A 19,125-nucleotide genomic window follows, 5' to 3' on the forward strand; every position below is an offset into this window, starting at 1 on the left:
ATAACTAAATATTGCACACCTATTCAATTATACACGATAGTTACAACAACAATTAAAAGCAGAAAACATACAAATACCAATAAATGAAGGAAATAGTTAAAATAATTTAGATCTCACAGTTGTTGTTCAACCAAATCTTCAGTTGTCCCTTTGACTAGAAATAGGAAGTTAGTTCTCCATTAATGGAGAACAATCCACGCAACACAATTGAGGAAAGCCGTCAATTCTTGTCTCCCCAAAATCGGTCAACAGAGAAAGAAAAGAACAAGAAATATCGTTCCTTTGTTTATTTCTAGCAAAAGCATAAAGAGAGTCTGATGTCTCTCCAATATTTCGGTCAAACAAGGGAAAAAGAATTAGACCAAGTCAACAATTGTGGCTTGTTTCGTTTGTTTTCTCCCAATTGTGCTAAGAAGCCCAAAAGTCAAAGACAAGAGAAAGTACAATTCTCTTCTGCGTTTTTAGCCTCCCAAAAGAAACAGTCCTACAATTTCTCACCTTTCCTACTTTTTCTCCTAACTAATTGGTATCCAAATACCAATTATTTCCTAAATAGCAATCCTATTACAATTCAAACTTCTTCAGCTTCTGCTTTCCTTTTGGAGTGACCCTACGGATTTTCCAATTTGTAGCCAGCTACTTCACTCAGTTTTGGAAGCTTCCACGTATGCAAATCATCCCGAGAATCCGGCCTTGAAGGTTGGAGTTAGGCGTGGGCACGCCTAACTATCAGAAAGTCTTCTGGAATGTTGTTTTTCAACACCTTTTCTTCACCACTTCCTGCAATTAACACCAAACACACAACCTGAGTAGAATCCACCAAATAGTGCGACATTTAGTCAAAACAATTATGTAATATTAGCAAAATATCTCACTAAAATGCACCCTATCACCCCCGGCCCCTCCCCCACTTTAAAAAAAAAAAATTTTTAGACTTAAAAATTTAGAAAATTTCAAAATTTCTCTCCATTCCCCCCCTCCCCCCGCCCACCAAAATCTTTAAAGTTCTCTTCTCTAAGTGCATTGCCCCCAACATCAAAAAAATTCTTTTTTCTAGTGCATTGCCCTCTCCCCCTTTCCAACCTCAAACAATTAAAAATTTCATAATTGCTACCATTTACAAGAGTGTTAAACATGTAGATATTAATACAAGTATAAACTCTGTCGATGTTTTTAAACACAAATTGGTAGAGCGATTTTTATTGCTAAATTTGAGTATAATTTAAACTTTAAAACATATTTTATATAATTTACCTATAGTGGTGGACCAATATAAATAAATTATAACAACCAATATTACAAAGGAACTCAAAAAAAATGTTAGGAGTAGCATTGGAAATGAATCGAGTCGAATTGAGTTTTGAACTTATCAAGTCTAGCTCGACTTGTTCATGTATGGGCTCGATCTTGAACTCGAGCTTGACTCAACCAAGGAAAAGGCAGGCTCAAACTCAAGTCAGCAAGACTCGTGAACTGAAACTCAAGTTTTTGACCCTCGAGTAGCTCGAATTGTCAACTCGAGTTGCGCTTGATTTTCTAGATCACAAGTAGCAAAAGTCAGATCGAATTTGTATTTAGGAAATAAGAATTATTGTAAATTGTAATTGATAGAAGGGTAATTATGTAGTTTCATATGAACTCCAACTGATTGAGTGACTCGTCGAGCTATTGAGCCTATGAAAATACTACTCAAACCAATGTTTTTCAGAACCGGACCGGACCGGCTGGTTCAACCGGTTGGACCGCGAACCGGACAGGCCACTGGTCCGGTCTAGAGCTAAAACCGAAGAGTAATGAAAAACCGCTAGAAACCGGATGACCCGGACGAACCGTGAAAAACCGCTTAGACCGGGAACCGGCGGTTTTTGAAACTTTTCGAAAATAATGTCCAGATTGAGACCAACAAGAATCGAACACCAAACCTTGCGAATACAACAAAGAATCATTACCATTTAACCACAGCCAGCGGACGAAATTTTTTTGTGTAGATATCTACTTAACTTCAAGTGAAAAATTAAAAATACCCCAGCCTAAACCCATAACTCCTAAGACACATCAGACTTATTTCTTTTTAATGTTCAACTTTCTCTTTCTCTGCTCTTTTCTTTTACCACTCCCTTTTTAATCAAAACTCTTTAGTTTTAATTTATTGATATTTTCTTCCATCTTTTAATTTTTTTTGTCCATTAAATTGAAAAAATTAAAAAAAATTATTTTCTTTAACCCTAAAGACTAGTTATTAAATGTCACAACCATTCACTTTTATCTCATGTTTTGTTTCTTATCAAATTTGCATTGCTATTTTCGATTCTCTTAACTTCCTTCAAACTCCAAATTTCTTTTTTTTTAATTGCAATCTCTAAATCTCAAAAACGTAAATTAAAATTTAAACTCACAATATCTAAATTCTCATAGACGTGAATTTTGTATAATTTCAAAATATTGTGGTAGTTTTGGGTTGGATTTAAGATTATTTTTTGGTAGATATAATTGAAATTGAGATGAAATTTATTTGTTTCAACTTATAATTTAAAAAATTTATTTCTGAAAATCCTAGTTATTCAAAAATAGTAAACTTTTCATCATATAAAGTTTTAAATTAGCCCAATACATGTCTTATTTTGTGCATATATATATATTTATATAAATTATTTTTTAAAAAATTCATTGAACCGGGATTGAACCGGTCCGACTGGTTGAACCTTGACCCGAACACTTCACCGGTTCAATTAACGGTCCGAGTTTTAAAACATTGACTCAAACTTGACTCGTGTATGATAAAGATCAGCTCAAGTTTAACTCGAGTTCGGTGTTTGATCTCGGGTCGAGTTATGAATTGAGTTGATCACCAGTGACTCGCGAGCTGGTCAAGTTGTATGCAGCCCTAGTTAGGAGTACATAACGTAAAACATGTGAAATTTCAGTGCATTGGTTTTTCTATTTGATGCTGTTATTACTTATCATGTATCCAGCATTTATTTTTCCTAGTGACAATTCTATGGCATTATTGATTACATATTATACGATAAACATGCTCAGAAGACTAAACAATTTCCAGAAATATTGCCAGCTATTAGATTTTTCATAAAAATAAATCATATTGGCAACGTGTAGAATATTTACACTTCTTGTAGACATGCATTATTAAATTTTATAAAAAAAAGTTAGGAAAATAAAGAAATTTATATTTAATTATATTTATATAATAACTTAATTTGACTCTTATCTTTATAGAAAATTTTTTAATTCTTTAGTTATGATTAAGTTGGCTTTTAGGGCACAAGAGTACTATTACCCACGAAACCCAATTAAAAATTGAGATGTTATACATATTGTTTGACGCTATTATTTGTTATCTCTTTCAATGGTCAATCGATGCTTCCCATAATTATTACCAACTTGCAATTTGCCTCGTAAACCATCAATTACAGTATATTGTTAACTTATTATATCATTCTTTAGCCCATTTCTAAAGTAAATGTAAACCAAAAGTGCATTACTACCCTCATGCAAGTTTGCTCTCTTTTATTTTTGGCGAAATCTTCTTATTCATTTAGGGTTCTAAAGAGTCTACATTCTAGAATTGCTAGGAAGTCAATCTGTTGGAAAATATAAGTTTTTGAAGTTGTCCAATTAATAGCGTTGAGGGCAAATCAGCAAACACTGGTAGTTCAAGGGACATAAAATGCAATTAACCCTTTCTTTAATTGGAAAGTTTTCCATTTTTATGATGCTTCACAAGATAAAATAAAGGGAAAATCGTTCAAAATGTCCCTCACACTTTGCAAAATGACTTTTTTCACCACTTACTTTTAAACGTATAATTTTATGTCCCTTATAAATTTACATTGGTCAAATTTGGTCCATATCTAAGTTTTCGACTAGTTTTAGGCGGAATCCACCACGTGCCTTGCATGTGATCATTTTTAAGGGGCAAAATTGTCAAATCAAATTTTATATAATTTGATTTGTAGTCCCTCGCATATTACAAGATGAATTGGTTCGTCATTCACATTTAACAAAATGAATTTCTTTCATTCCTTACATTTCAAAAAATGAATTTTTTCATCCCCTTATTAACCATGTGTACAAATAGTTTTTTTTTAAACTCATGCATATATCTATTTGATTTCACCTGAGCAGTACGAATAGCATTTCATATATCTCTATTTGATTTTACTTAAATAGTTTAATTGTAGCTGCACACATACTATTCAATAGACATATATATGGGTTTAAAACTAACAATTTTATTTTAAACCTAAGTGCATATCTATTTGATTTCACCATGTGAACCTAATCAATATTTGTGACCTGTTCTCTTTTGGTAATAATTTATTTATTGAGTTGTATAATAAGGTCATCTAATTAATGGGTTCTAACTCAAATTCTATAGTCATGCTAATAAATTGCAGTTTAAATCTGAAGTATCTATTCGCCACTTTTAAAACCAATAGTTGAATTACTTGTCTTGTGATTGTTTTAAAATTTAAAAGTGTCAATCACTTACTTCTTTTTGTCCTACTTTTTCTTTATTTATTTTTTCTGTCCAAAATTTAATTTGATATAAACACTCGATAATGTTTAGGATTAAATGTCTTCTTTGTTTTCAATTTTCGAGTAAAAGAAAATGAACATGAGTGAAAAGCTAACAAATTTTTTAAAATCCATCTATATATATTTGATTTCACCTGAACAGTACGTTTAGACAAAATTAAATAGAGATATATTACATGCTATTCGTACTGTTCAGGTCAAATCAAATAGATATATACATGGGTTTAAAAAAATATTTATATACATGATCAAAGAGGGATAAAAGAATACATTTTATAGAATGTGAGGAATGAAAAAATTCATTTTGTGAAATGTGAGAGACTATGGATCGAATTATATAAAATTTTATTTGATAATTTTGCCCTTAAAAAATGATTACGTACAAGGCACGTAATGGATTCCGGTAAAGAACTAGTCAGAAACCTAGGTAGGGACCAAATTTGATCAATGTGAATTTATAAGTGGTGTAAAATTACACTTTTAAAAGTGAAGAACTAAAAAAGTTATTTTATAAAATATGAGAGACGTTTTGAACAATTTTCCCTAAAATAAACTATTCGACTATTAAAAATTGTACTGGATTTTTTGGCTAGTCAGGGCATAGGCTCTGGGGTAGTCCTAAGCGTTCTCCTCAATTACAAAAATAAAAATGATTATTTGGAAAAAAAAAGGACTTTCTAGTTTATTGGGCAACTAGCGGCCAAAAAAGTAACCCTTTGACGAAAGTGAGTACAATTTTTTTTCTTTTTAATCAAAATAAGACAATAAATTGAATGAGTGGTTCATAATTTTACAAATTAAAGAATTAGAACATCGCTTTAGTAAAACTCATATCATTGCCCTAAAAGTACAACCAATAGAACAATAGTCAAAAAAACGAAAACATAACAAGGAAAAACACAAAAAAGTACTACCGGCTGACAATAGTAATCCAACCATTCTAAAAATCAAAAAAAAAAAATACATAGAATATACCAATTTTCAATTAGATAAAATTCTCCGTCATAATTATATTCCAACATTCAAGCTGTGAAAACTCTATTTATATCATCACCAGAAAATCTGTCTGGCCTTCTTTTGGCTTCATTAGTGAGGTATAGGCAGCTTCCTGTTGGGATTAAACCGAGGCATCATCTTCTGGTGCATCATCTTTTTTCTTTTCTTTTTTTTTTTACCAGCGGGGCATATGTACTGTAAAATAAATCCAACCCCGAAAAAAAAATGCTACTATAACGAAGGCCATTATGATCCCGAAAGTCTTAATCAGTAGGCCGTGTAACAAAGAGTCTTTCGTTGGGGAGGTTTGGGGATCTTTGTCGAGACCTCAATGGTTTCACGTATTATGAGTGAGAAAGATTAGTATATATAACGGTTAAGATTCATTGGCTAGGAAATTAATTGAGAAATTTGGACTAGAAATTAAGACATCTGTCTTTTGGAGACTCGAATAGGGCTTCTAAAATAAGTAACAAGATTTTGTAGAACAGGAAGCACGAGGAAAATTAAGCATTGGAAAGCACATTTAAATGACAAATTTTTTGAACAATGTCTACAAACAAAGTTAAATCCACAGTTAATTAGACATATATAATAGGAAATACAACTTAAAATAGTTAGAAACTAAAAAAGCAAGATGCCAGAAACTTTAAACAAGTATTATCATAAAATTTCTAAATTTGAAGGATACCTTTAAGCAAAGTTCGTATACTTAATTCTTATAATTTTCATAGAAATACTACCAACCACTAAAAGGCCAAAACAAAAAAAAAACTAACAACCAAAAACTGGTAAACATACGATACACTAATTGAACTACTAAAATTTTCTTGCAATATCATCATCAAAAACTCCACTGTATCTTCTTTACTCATCACCAATCTGACCTTCTTTTGGCTGGGATGTAGCCGGCATCCTTTTGGAATTAAACTGGGGCAGGCTCAGGCTCTGGCTCAGGCTCAGGCTCAGGGACGTCATCTCTTTTCAGGCCACCTGGGCATATACACTGTAAAACTGATCCAACCCCAAAAGCCATAAATAGTACGAAAGCTAAGGCAATAAGAGCTAGAAGGAAAGGCTTTAAGCCATGGGACCAAGGGTCCTTAATTTGATGGGGGTATCTGAGGATTGTGATCAAGACCAGGCATATTGTTATATGGCCATGGCAGGGACATCTTGAAGAACGATTACCGTTGTTTGGGGTATAAGGTTGGGGAAGTACGTGAATAATGGTTTCGCGTATGACTGGTGAAACTTAATGCTTTAGTATATATAGGAAAGAAATCAAGACTCGCAAAATTATGGAACCAAGAGTCAAGAATAGGAAATTAAGTTAATTAGCCAAATTTTGACTAGAAACTATAGGACATTTATTTATGACACTATGAATTTTAAGTAAGTAATATGGCTTATTTAATATCGAGACTCGAAAGGAGCTTCTTTGACTAAGTAACAAGGTTTGTAGAATAGGAAGCACATGAAAATGAGAAATTAGAAAGTACGGAATTAGATACCAAAAGCTTGAGTGTGCACTAGACCAAATTTAATTAAGTAAATTTGGAACTTCTATAATATTTTAAATAAGTGGACTTCTATAATTTAATTATGAGTTATCAAGAAATAAAATATTGTGAGTTAGCAAGTTGACAATCAAATTTGTTTTGTTTTGAGGCCTCATTTAGAAGTTCTAGATTCTAATCCTCCCTACCCCTCCTCGCTTCTTGAATACTCACCTCTCCCCTGCCAGGAGGGAAAAAAAAATATCCAGCATTACTCGATACATCTTAAGATAAACATAATTGTTAAACTAAACAATTTGTAGCAATTAGGTAGACTGGTGATTATAATATGCTTAATTGTCATAATTTAATCCAATAAACTCACGTGACTTAAGTGAAAAAGGATTTGTTTTAATCTTACATAGAAGTACAAAAAAAAAATAATCATGTTGAGCATGAAAAGAGAAAAGGATTTGTGGAGCATGTCGAGATTATTTGAAATTTTCAATTAGTCAAAATTAAGAGGTATATCCTCTTTATCATGCACTCTTTGAAAATTTTTAATAAATTAGTCAGGGTCTGTGTCAACCCTCCACCATTCCCAGGTAGTTTAAAAAAAATGTACAAAAATAAAACCAGCTATCCTCAGTAGAAACTAGGAAAACCCAACCACAATTACCCAATTCTTTCAATTTTTGTAATTTATCGCAAGAATAAAAAAGTCTTGGGCCCATCCTCAAATTAGATTTCTTATATCTGCAACTACTGGAGATTTCTTTAATCAACTATTTCATTGTTCGATTCTTAATTTCAAAATCTTATATTCATATGTGAATGCTTGATATGATACTCGTCTGTTCTATATCTATTTTCATGGTTGATTTAGTTGGTTAACTATTCTACTGAAGAAATCACAAGAAGAAGTAAAGTTTTATTCATCAGTAACTTTTCCCTCTACGTGAATCTTAGGATAGTTAGCTATTTGAGTAGGATTTTTGTCAAACCGCAGCAGTTTGGACGCCGTTGATTAGAGTTTGGGTGCAAGATTATAATATTAAATGCGAAAAGCAACTAAATATAAGGGGATAAAATATAAGATGGCACTTGTTGCAAAAACCACATGACAGACCATTTTGTATTTTTTGAAGCTTTTGCTGTTTGCTCTTAATCGTGATTGTTACATGTTTCTTAGAGCTCCAAAGTTCACAACTAAATACATAATTTGTGCGATCCTCAGTGCTTATGGAAGATTATCATTGGACGTATAATTATATTTCCAAACTTTGCATGTACAAAAAAAAGAAAAAAAGGAAACTAAAATATATAAACAAACCAAAGAGAAGATTGCCAATGATTTCACAAGATTGCGATTTTCGAGTTTGATTTTACCATTCAAAATTTTCAGAATTTATCTCTTTTTCTAGAAATTCATAATATTTTAAAAGCAAAAGAGTCCAACGCAGAAATAACATAACCATTAATACTGCCTATTTCAAATATATATATATATATAAACTTGTCATGTAACCGTAGAAAACAATAGACCGGCACTACTAATTGAACTTTTTCAGCAAAAACCCTAAATAGATGAATATTTCCCACGTCGAACCGTTACTGATTTTCCTACAAAGGGTTTAGAGGGATGCCACATAACCTTCATCATATAATAATTCATCAGCAAAACTCAAGAACTAGCGCTTTGGCTTCACGATGCAACCGGAGATCGCATTGGCATCAACTATGGCGGCCTTGACAAAATGATAACAGACAACATACAACCAGCAAAAGAATTGCTCCCACAAAGATTAGGCTATCCTTGGTACCCCAACCAGGAATAAAGTGAGACAACTGCATCTTCATCTTTTGTTCTTGTTGCCCAGGCTAAGAATTGAACCAAGCAAACTTTCTAAAGATAACAAGTACAAAGTTTCACAGCAAACAAAGGAAGGAGAGATCATGCAAAAGATGTACTTTTACAAGTGAGACTAGCTATTTTTATTACAAAAGCGTAGACTCATGGAATGGGAAATTAACACAGCTAATATTAGAAATTAGGAAACAATATACACAAAATATTGCTCAGTAAGTGAAGAATCGAAATTAAGAAACAAAAGTGTAACTTCCAAATCTATTAACAAGACTCAATAGAAACTGAAAATTAAGATACCAAATTCTTCATTTACTAAATTGACATCCTTGTTAGTTTACAATACATCCGAAGTAAATTCGAAAAGAAAGTTGAAAAATTATTAAAAAGAGCTAAGCATTGGAATTCGAAGAACAAAGGCAAAGCAAGGTTTGAATACATCAGAAACTTCGACCATCTTCGACATGGTCATTATCAGACCATCTTCGAGAAGGAGAATATGTTGTTTCAGATCTTCAAGTAAGGAGATGACCTTAGAGTTCGATGAAGAAGGCTGAGCTGATGATTTTTTAGGATGGATAGTGAAAGGTGAAACAAATTTAGACTGATCTCGAGGAGTTCTAGGGGTGACAGGAGTTTCGTGGCGACTCTTTGTCCTAGACTCTAAAACAGAATCCTTGTAACACCACTTTCCATCAAAGAATCTCAGATTTTTTCTTTCAAAATAGGCTTTTGAAAAGACAGTGGATGCACTAGCTTTTGGTGACACTCCAGTGAAAGGAATCTTAAAGTGAGCAAAGATTGGAGTTAGAAATTTTTCATAGGAGAGTTTCTTACGGCTATCAGTACTGATTTTGAGTAAAAACTTGCACATAACAAAGCCGAAGTCAATTCTGATTTTTTCAACAAAACAATAAAACAAGTAAAGCTCCATTTTGTTGGCATCAGTCCTATGACCATCAGTAGGAACCAACAGATTTGAAATTATTGAAAAGATGTTCAAATTTTGAGGGTTGAGATCCTCCAATTTTGCCTCAGCAGGAGTGTTAAAGTGTGTTTGAAAATAAGTCATGAGTTTTGCAACATGAAAATGATGATAGGCAGAATGAAACTCTTCATAAGAGAAAAAGTTTGCAATTTTTTCTTTAAAACCATCTTCAATTTTGATCTTTAAAATAGCATTAACAATGTCAGGATTAAAAGCAATATCGACTGAATTGACTCGAGAAACAAGATCAGTGTGTGAGTTACCTTGCCTAAGATTGGCAAAGAATTGGTAGAGCATATCAGGATAATAAGTGTTGGGAATGGTCAAAATGTGAGTCCATTTTTGAAATTCAAAAAGCTTAATAACTGGTTCAAGGTCAAGCTTACGGAATTCATAAGGGGCAATGGTCCTCTGAGTAATGAAACCTTTCTGTGAAATCCATTCAAACTTCTCCCTAGCATCATCATCAATGAATTTGGGTAATGGAGTAGGTTGTTCTTCAGTTTGAGCCTCAGATTACTTTCTGGCAGGGCGTTTCCTCTTTTCACTGCGTTGAGTGGTTGGTACATCAGTCTGTACACCAGTCCTTGTTCTTGTTGATCTCTGGTGGAAGGCTCAGCAGTTTGCTGTTCCTCAGTAGTTTGCTCAGTAGTTTGCTGTTCCTTAGTTTGCTTAACAGAAGGCTCAGTGGTTTGCAGTTCCTCAGTTTAAGCAGTCCGTTTCTTTCTGGCAGACTGTGCCCTTTTTCCACCAAAAGTGCTTACCATTGCACCAAAAGCTATAGCTGTTAGCGAAAGCGCAACTTTATTTCCTTAATCACAATAGCAACGCAAAGCACTGTACCACGCTCGGCCAGTATGAGGGGCTGCACCCCTGGGTGCCACGGGTTGGGCGATTAGTCCCTTCGAGCCGGGATCTGAGGGATGTTGCTGATTAGGCCAACAATCCCTCCCCTAACAACAGCCAGGGAGACACGAACCCGCAACCTCGCTCTGATAACAGTTGTCTTAGTTCCTTTTCTGGGTGATTTCGTGATGAAAGGCTCGACAATCTTAATGTCTTCATCCCTTAGTCTGGTAGTGCGTCCGACACTAACAGATTCACCTCTCACTCTGACCATGATGATATGCAGGATGCTTTTGTTGTAGATAGTGATGAAAAAGTGTATGATATGGACTAAGATTGCAGTATGGTCTACAATATATGCTAGAATCTTTTCAAAAGGAGTGAATTTGAGTTGCTGGGGTTTTGGGTGAGAATTGGGATTTGTGGGGTGGTTGGTAGTTAGAGGAAGTGAAGAGGGCTAATGGACGCGCAAAAGGGATTTAATGGTGTTGGACAGATCAATTTTTTGAAACTTGTTCGGAAGAGAGATGAATTTTTGACATTAGAAAGTGGAGAAGAGAAAGGGTTGCGTCCGAGACAACAGTTAAAAATGAACTGAATGAACAAGAGAACTGCTTTATAATACACATTTTTTGAGTGTCGGACGGCCGAACGAAGAGAAGCGTCCGACACTCCCGTCCGAACCAAAATTTTTCTGAAAAAGTGACCAAGAACACTGTCGGACGTCCATTCTAAAGTATCGGACGTCCGATAAAGTGTGACCGGAGAATTTTTTAGAAAATCTTTTCTAAGACGCCTAATTTTGTTCTCAAAAACACAAATTGATCTAGTGGTAAGGCCTTTGTAAGAATATCAGCAATTTGATCGTTTGAGCAAACATATTGAACACAAATGTCACCCTTTGGACAAGATCACGAATGAAATGATACTTTATGTCTATATGTTTTGTTCTAGAATGTTGAATGGTTTTGTCAAATTTATGGCACTTGTATTATCACAAAACACAGGCACACAGTCATACTCCAATCCAAAATCATTTAAGGTACTTTTCATCCACATCAATTGAGCACAACATGCACCGGCGGCAACATATTCCGCTTCGATCGTAGACAAAGAGATAGCATTTTATTTCTTACTAAGCCAAGACACTAGGCAATTACCAAGAAAGTGACATGTACCACTTGTACTTTTTCTATCTATCCTACATCCACCAAAATTAGCATCCGAGAAACCACATAGAGGAAATTCACGGCATCTTGGATACCAAAAACCATAGTTCAAAGTTCCTTTCAAGTATTTAAAGATTCTTTTCACAGCAATCAAGTAAAATTCTTTTGGACAAGATTGGAAACGGGCACACAAGCAAACAACGAACATAATATCAGGTCTACTTGCAGTTAAATAAAGTAAGTTGCCTATCATACCTCTATACTTCTTTTCAACTTAACATTTACACCTTCTTCATCCTTGTCAAATTTGGTAGATGTTACACATTGCAGTTTTGAATCCTCCATTCCAAATCTTTTGAGCAGCTCCTTGGTGTATTTGGCTTGATTGATAAACGTGCCTTCTTGAGTTTGAACCACTTGTAACCCAAGAAAGAAATTCAATTCTCCCATCATACTCATCTCAAATTCTTTTTGCATAATAGTAGAAAAATCCTTGTACAAACACTCATTAGTAGCACAAAAAATAATATCAACAACATATATTTGCACAATTAGGAGATCATTGAAACTTTGTTTAGTGAAAAGAGTGGTGTCCACAATACCCCTTTTAAAATCATTCTCAATCAAAAAATCACTTAACCGTTCATACCAAGCTCTTGGAGCTTGTTTTAATCCATACAAAGTTTTTGAAAATTTAAACACATGATTTGAAAATGTTTCATCCTCAAAACCGGGAGATTGGTCAACATAAATCTTTTGATCAATAAAATCATTTAAGAAAGCACTTTTAATATCCATTTGAATAGTTTAAAATCTTTGAAACATGCAAATACCAAAAATATTCTAATTGACTCTAGTCTAGCTACGGGAGCAAATGTTTCATCAAAGTCTATTATTTCTTCTTGAGCATACCCCTTAGTTACAAGTCTAGCTTTATTTCTTACAACTTCATCTTTGTTATTCATTTTATTTCTAAAAATCCATTTTGTGCCAATAATAGGATGATTTTGAGGTCTTTCAACTAGCATCCAAACCTTACTTCTCTCAAATCGATTTAGTTTCTCTTTCATGACTAAAATTCAGTTTTCATCTTTCAAGGCATCAACAACATTTTTGGATTCAAAATGTGAGACTAAGGCAAAATTATCCATCAATTGTTTAGTGGAGAAACAAGTTCTAACCTTCTCAGATGGATTACCATTGATAAAATCCTTGGGATGATTTTGAGCAACCTTTCAAGCTCTTGGAAGATCTCTAGGTGTACCATCATCCTTGACATTTTCTTCCAAAGTTTGATCATCATTTGAATTGTCTTCTAGTGGCGTATTGTCTTGATCATGAATTATGAGTTTCTTGAGTCTCTCTTGAACACCTACATCATCATCCTCACAACAATTCTTGAAAATATCATCATTAGATTCATCAAATGTGACATGTATGGCTTCCTCTATGACAAGAGTCCTTCTATTATAGACTCTAAAACCTTTTTTGTTTTCACAATAATTCAAGAAGATCACTCATCAGATTTTTTGTCAAATTTTTCAAGGTGTTCCTTGATATTTAAAATAAAACATTTGCAACCAAAAATTTTGAAATATCCAACAATTGACTTTTTATCAAACATTAACTCATAAGAGGTTTTGTTCAAAATTGGTTTCAAAAGAACTCTATTCAAAATATAACAAACCGTATTCACGGCTTCGGTCCAAAAATATTTTAACAAATTGCATTCACTTAGCATAGTTCTTGCGGCTTCTTGAAGAGTTCTATTTTTTCTTTTAATAACACCATTTTGCTGTGGAGTTCTTGCAATAGAAAATTCATGAGTGATTCCATTATGATCACAAAATTTCAAAAAATCGTAAAATTTAAATTCTGAACCCTTGTCACTTGTAATTTTAACAATTTTCAAACCAATCAGATTTTGAACTTTTGCAAATAGGGAAACAAAATTTTTGAAAGTATCATCTTTGTGGGAAAGAAATATCACCCAAGTGTATCTAGTATAATCATCAACAATAACCAAACAATATCTTTTACCACCCAATCTAGCAATTTGAATAGAACCAAACAAATCAAGATGTAAAAGTTCCAAGGATTTTGATGTAGAAACACATTTTTTTGGTTTAAATGAAACTTTTACTTGCTTACCAAACTGAAAAGCATCACAAATTTTATTCTTTTCAAAATTAATTTTTGATAAACCTCTAACAAGTTCCTTTTTTGGAAATTTCTTTTAACAAATCTATGTTGAAATGACAAGCCTTCTATGCCACAACCAAGGGTCTTCATTTTCAACTTTAAGACATTTAAATCTAGAGGAATTAACATTTTCAAGAATAACTACATAGATGTCATTTATCCTTTTTCCCTTGAAGATAATATTAAATTTAGAGTCAAGAACAAGACACTCATACATCTTGAATAATACAAACAGATTTCTATCACACAATTGACTAACACTTAATAAGTTATAGCTCAAATTATCAACAAGAAGGACATTATGAACAAAGGTTTGACCATTCTTACCAACATCTACTATTCCAACTGTTTTGGCTTTGTTATCATCCCCAAATGTTACTTTTCCACTTGATTTTGACTTGAGTTTGATGAATTATAATGGATCACCGGTCATGTGCCTTGAACATCCACTATCAATGAACCATTTTGATTCCTTAATGATGTTCACGAAGTTCACCTACACAAAAATTCACAAGATAATATTTGGTACCCTTTACTTTTTGGGTCCTTGAAAGTTAGCATTATGTCTACCTATCCATATGCATTTCATGTCATTTCTCATATTCTTCCTTACATAGCAATTACTCTTCATATGTGACCAATTTGACAACAAAAACTATACATAGTCAGCAAATTACTTGTATGGATAGGTTTAACGAATCTAACTTGTTTTCTTCTATAAATGGTAAATTCGTTTGCACTAGAATTCAGCCTTTTTCTCATGAGATTTTGATTCGTTCCTTTGAAAACAGTTTTGTTTCTTGTGTTGAAACAAATCATTTAGACAATCTATTCTTTTTTTCAAGTCACTTTGTTCCTTTTTAAACAAGTCACAAAGTTTTGTTTTTCTATCAAGCTCATAAAGTAGAACAGTTTCATTCTTTTTGAAGTGATCATTTTCATCTTTCAGATTCTTGTTTTGTCGAAAAAAGTTTGCATTGTCTTAAATAAGAAAATTGATCTTTTGTTTTAGTTGCTTATTTCTAACACAGGATTCTTTCAAACTATCATGCAGTCTCTCAATGAAGGAATTAACATCTTCATGAGATTCATCATCACCATTGAGTTAAGAGTTGTAAGTAGTTACCTCATCATCACCAATGGTCATGAAAGTCATTTGAGCAGATTCTTCTTCTTCTTCAACATTACCGTTCGACTTGCAATCATTTCAGGTGATCTGAAAGTTATTGAAATGAGGTTTTCGTTCATCATTTCCTTCTCTCTTCTTTTTCATTGGGCACTCATTTATGTAATGTCTCAGTTGGTCGCACTCAAAGCACTTATTAGTTTGCTTCTTATTAGCCTTTTGCTTTCCTTTGTTTCTTGCATTGTTGAACTGATTTGAAGATGAATTGTTGGGTCCTCCCTTTCTGATTCTCATTTTGTTGAGGATTCTTTTGAAGGTTCTTGTGATAAGAGTAAGATCATTGTCGTCAACTTTTGCATCATTTCCATCCAAGGAATCCGAGTCTTCTTCATCTTGAGATACTTTTAGAGCAATGCTCTTTCTCACCTTTGCATTCTCTTTCTCTTGTACCTTGGTGTTAAGTTTCAGCTCATAAGAGGTTAGAGAATTAATAAGAGATTCAATAGGCATAAAATTCAGATCCTTAGCCTCTTCAATGGCAGTCACCTTACTTTCCCAATCTTTAGTCAAGGCATTTAAGATTTTTCTGTTTTTCTCACCTAGAGAGTATTTCTTTTCCAGAACTTCTAGGTCCTTAATGAGGTCATTGAATCTACAGTACATCTTATCAATGTTTTCATGAGATTTCATCTTGAATGATTCATACTTGGTAATTAGGATAGATTTCTTTTGTTCTCTCACATTCTCACTCCCTTCATGGATTTCTTTAAGTTTATCCCAAATCTTTTTAGCAGACCTACACCCTTTGACTCAAATGGATTCATTTGAATCTAAAGCACTATACAACATATTCATAGTCTTTGCATTCAAAGTAAGGTGGGTTCTATCATCACCAGTCAACTCATTTTTTATTTTGGTTTTGGTCTATGAGTGACATCATCTATTATAGAGGCATCATATGGACCTTCATTAACAATAAACCACAATTCAATATCAATAGATTGCAAGAAGATAATCATTCTCTCTTTCCAACTCACATAATTGGATCCATTAAACATTGGGGGTCTAGTGACCGATTGACTTTCAAAAAATATGGCATTGTTGGTTGTCAATTTTACTCCAAAGTCGATTGAACTTAATTTCTAGGAGATCAAACTCTGATATCAATTGTAAGGATCGAAAACAACCTAAGAGGGGGTGAATTAGGTTATTTAAAAATTAATTAAGTTACGAGACACTTTTTGACTTGATATGAAATTTACCCTCTTTTCTAAATGACCACACAATGAACAATTGATTAAGAAAGCAAGATTGCTCGGAAGTAGAAGAGATAATCAATTTATATTTGCAAGATAATAAGTAAAAGAGAAAGAATGACATATCAAATACTTCCAAACTCCTCTTGATCTTGAGTATCGTTTTATAGAACAAGTCTCTTCAAGTTGATCAAATACAACCAATCTTTGTGTACAAAGAAATGATCGCTTCCTCCTTGCCCCAAACTATTAGGAAGTTTTACTATCACCCGAATAACCCTCACAAAGCTACACTATTGAAGTATTATTCTCACACAAGAAGAACTTACACAAAATCCACACAAACAATAGTACAAATCTTTCTTGAAGAGTATTTTTTCTCTTTAAAATCACTGTAGATCTTTTGTAGTCTCAATGTGCAAAAGTAGTTTTGAAATGGTTGACCATGCTCTATTTATATAAAACCAAAAAGTTCATCTATTAATGCTTCCAACGGATAGAAGGCAGTTGAAAAGTCAACTAGCCGTTGGTAGTGTCGGACGTCCGGTAGACTTGTTTCTTGCGTCCAACAGCAGGCAGTGAGCTCAAGAAGTTTTCTTCAATTCTTTCGGACGTCCGGTACCTTCAATGTTTGCGTCTGAAGGTAGATAGTGAAATTGAGAATTTTTCTTTAATTCTTTCGGACGTCAGGTGCCTCCAATGCTTTGCGTCCGAAGTGTCGCAATGTTTGTCGGACGTGTGGTGCTTTAATGTTGTGCGCCCGATCGAAGTCAGTGAACTTAGAAGGAATGACTTAATATCTTCGGACGTCCGATGGTGGAGTTCTTCATGCGTCCGAAGTTGCGCAATGATTTTCGGACGTCCGATCCAGTCTTTACGAGCGTTCAACAGCTTTCATCACTCTTTGCCTCTTTTACTTGTACTTAATTTTTGAACCTGATTTGCTTCATTGCTGAAAAGATTTTTGAGGAGATATTAGTAACATCCATTTGTTTTGTAAACATAAGAAACTAGGGACTAAGATTTACAATTTCTAATAAAAGTACGTCCTATCCTATAAGGGATAGTGAACATACCTGGGTCCCCGCATTTGGATGAGAGTTTCCTTTGAAGAACTGCTGACTTGTTCTCCCCTCTTTCATCTCCCTTCAACCTCCCTCTATTAACGCACAAGGCCTCCAAAAATTTTGCATATCTTGGTACTTATTTGATGGCGTCTAATAAGGGGATGTTTTTTTCTACCTTATGGAATATCTCTAAAATCTCCTTTTCCTTATCTTGCTTTTTCGGCATCTCCAACCTGCTAGTAAAAGGTGGTCTATTAGATCGAACTTTATTCATTGAATCAACAGTTACCTCTAAATTTGTGCTTCTCATTCCTTCCTTCTCAAGATCCTTCTCAATCCGATCCTCATTTTTATTCTTCGAAGTCATGAGTTTAGGTCCCTCCACTTCTCTTCCACTTTTTAAAGTCATGGCGCTTACATTCTTTGGATTTACTTCAGATTGAGATGGCAACTTTCCTTGACCTTGAGATTCCAAACGGTTAATCGATATTACCATCTGACTTATTTGATTACGTATCTCCTATATGTCGGAGTTCGTCTTTTGCTGATGCTGAGCAGTGCTTGTGGCTAATTATTTCACCAGCTCTTCCAGAGAAGGAACCGAATCTGAAGAGGAAGATTGCGATCGAGGTTCATGTTGTTGCTAGTACCCTTGCTGTCTATTTGGCACGAAATTCTGCTGTCTATTTCCTCAATGGCTAAGATTCGGATGATCCCTCCAACCTGGGTTGTATGTGTTAGAATATGAATCATATTGCCTTCTTGGCACGGGCGCGTGATCAGCCAGGTTTACTTGCTCAGTGCTCTCCTCTTGGAGCGTTGGACACATGTCTATATGGTATCCTCCATTGGTACAAATCCCACATGCCCTGACTTGTGGTGCATGTCCTATAGCCAATTACCTAATGAAAAATGTCAACCCAGACAACTGCTGCTGGATAGATAAGGTCTCCACCTCATTCACTTTATGCGTCAGGATATCTTCTCGTGTACTAAATTGCTGTGAGTTCTCGGTCATCCTCTCAATCAATTTCCATGCTTTTCTGGGGGTTTTATTAACTAATGCCCCTCTATTTTCAACATCAATAATGCTCCTATCTTGGAAAATAAATCCTCATAGAAGTATTGAATTAGCAACTGCTCACTTATCTAGTGCTGAGGGTATTTAATGCACAACTTCTTGAATCGCTCTCAATAATCATATAGAGACTCCTCAGGGTGCTGTTTAATGTCGCATATCTCCTTTCTTAGACTGACAGCTCTAGATGCGGTAAAATTATTTTTCAAAAACTTCTTCTGCAGCTACTCCCAAGTTGTGATACTACCTGGTGGTAGATAGTACAACCAGTCCTTGGCCAAATCCTTAAGGGAGAAGGGGAATGCTCACATTTTTATTTGCTTCTCAGTAATCCTTGAAGGTTTCATACTTGTGCACACTACGTCAAACTCTGACAAGTGCTTGTGGGGCTCCTCACCTGGAAGACCATGAAAAGGGTAAAAGATAAATTAGACCAGATTTCAACTCAAAAGGTGTGTTATTATCTAAATTTTA

The 19,125-nt window shown here is 34.2% G+C and overlaps 1 non-coding gene across 1 annotated transcript; it reads left to right on the forward strand.

The window, feature by feature from the left end:
- Window positions 1-18,720: 18,720 nt before the first annotated feature.
- On the forward strand, window positions 18,721-18,827 carry LOC113748556. The gene has a single exon (XR_003464409.1). It is a non-coding gene; the product is annotated as a small nucleolar RNA R71 (small nucleolar RNA).
- Window positions 18,828-19,125: the final 298 nt, after the last annotated feature.

This window comes from Coffea eugenioides, chromosome 9 (assembly GCF_003713205.1).
Source record: "Coffea eugenioides isolate CCC68of chromosome 9, Ceug_1.0, whole genome shotgun sequence".
NCBI classification, from domain to species: Eukaryota; Viridiplantae; Streptophyta; class Magnoliopsida; order Gentianales; family Rubiaceae; genus Coffea; species Coffea eugenioides.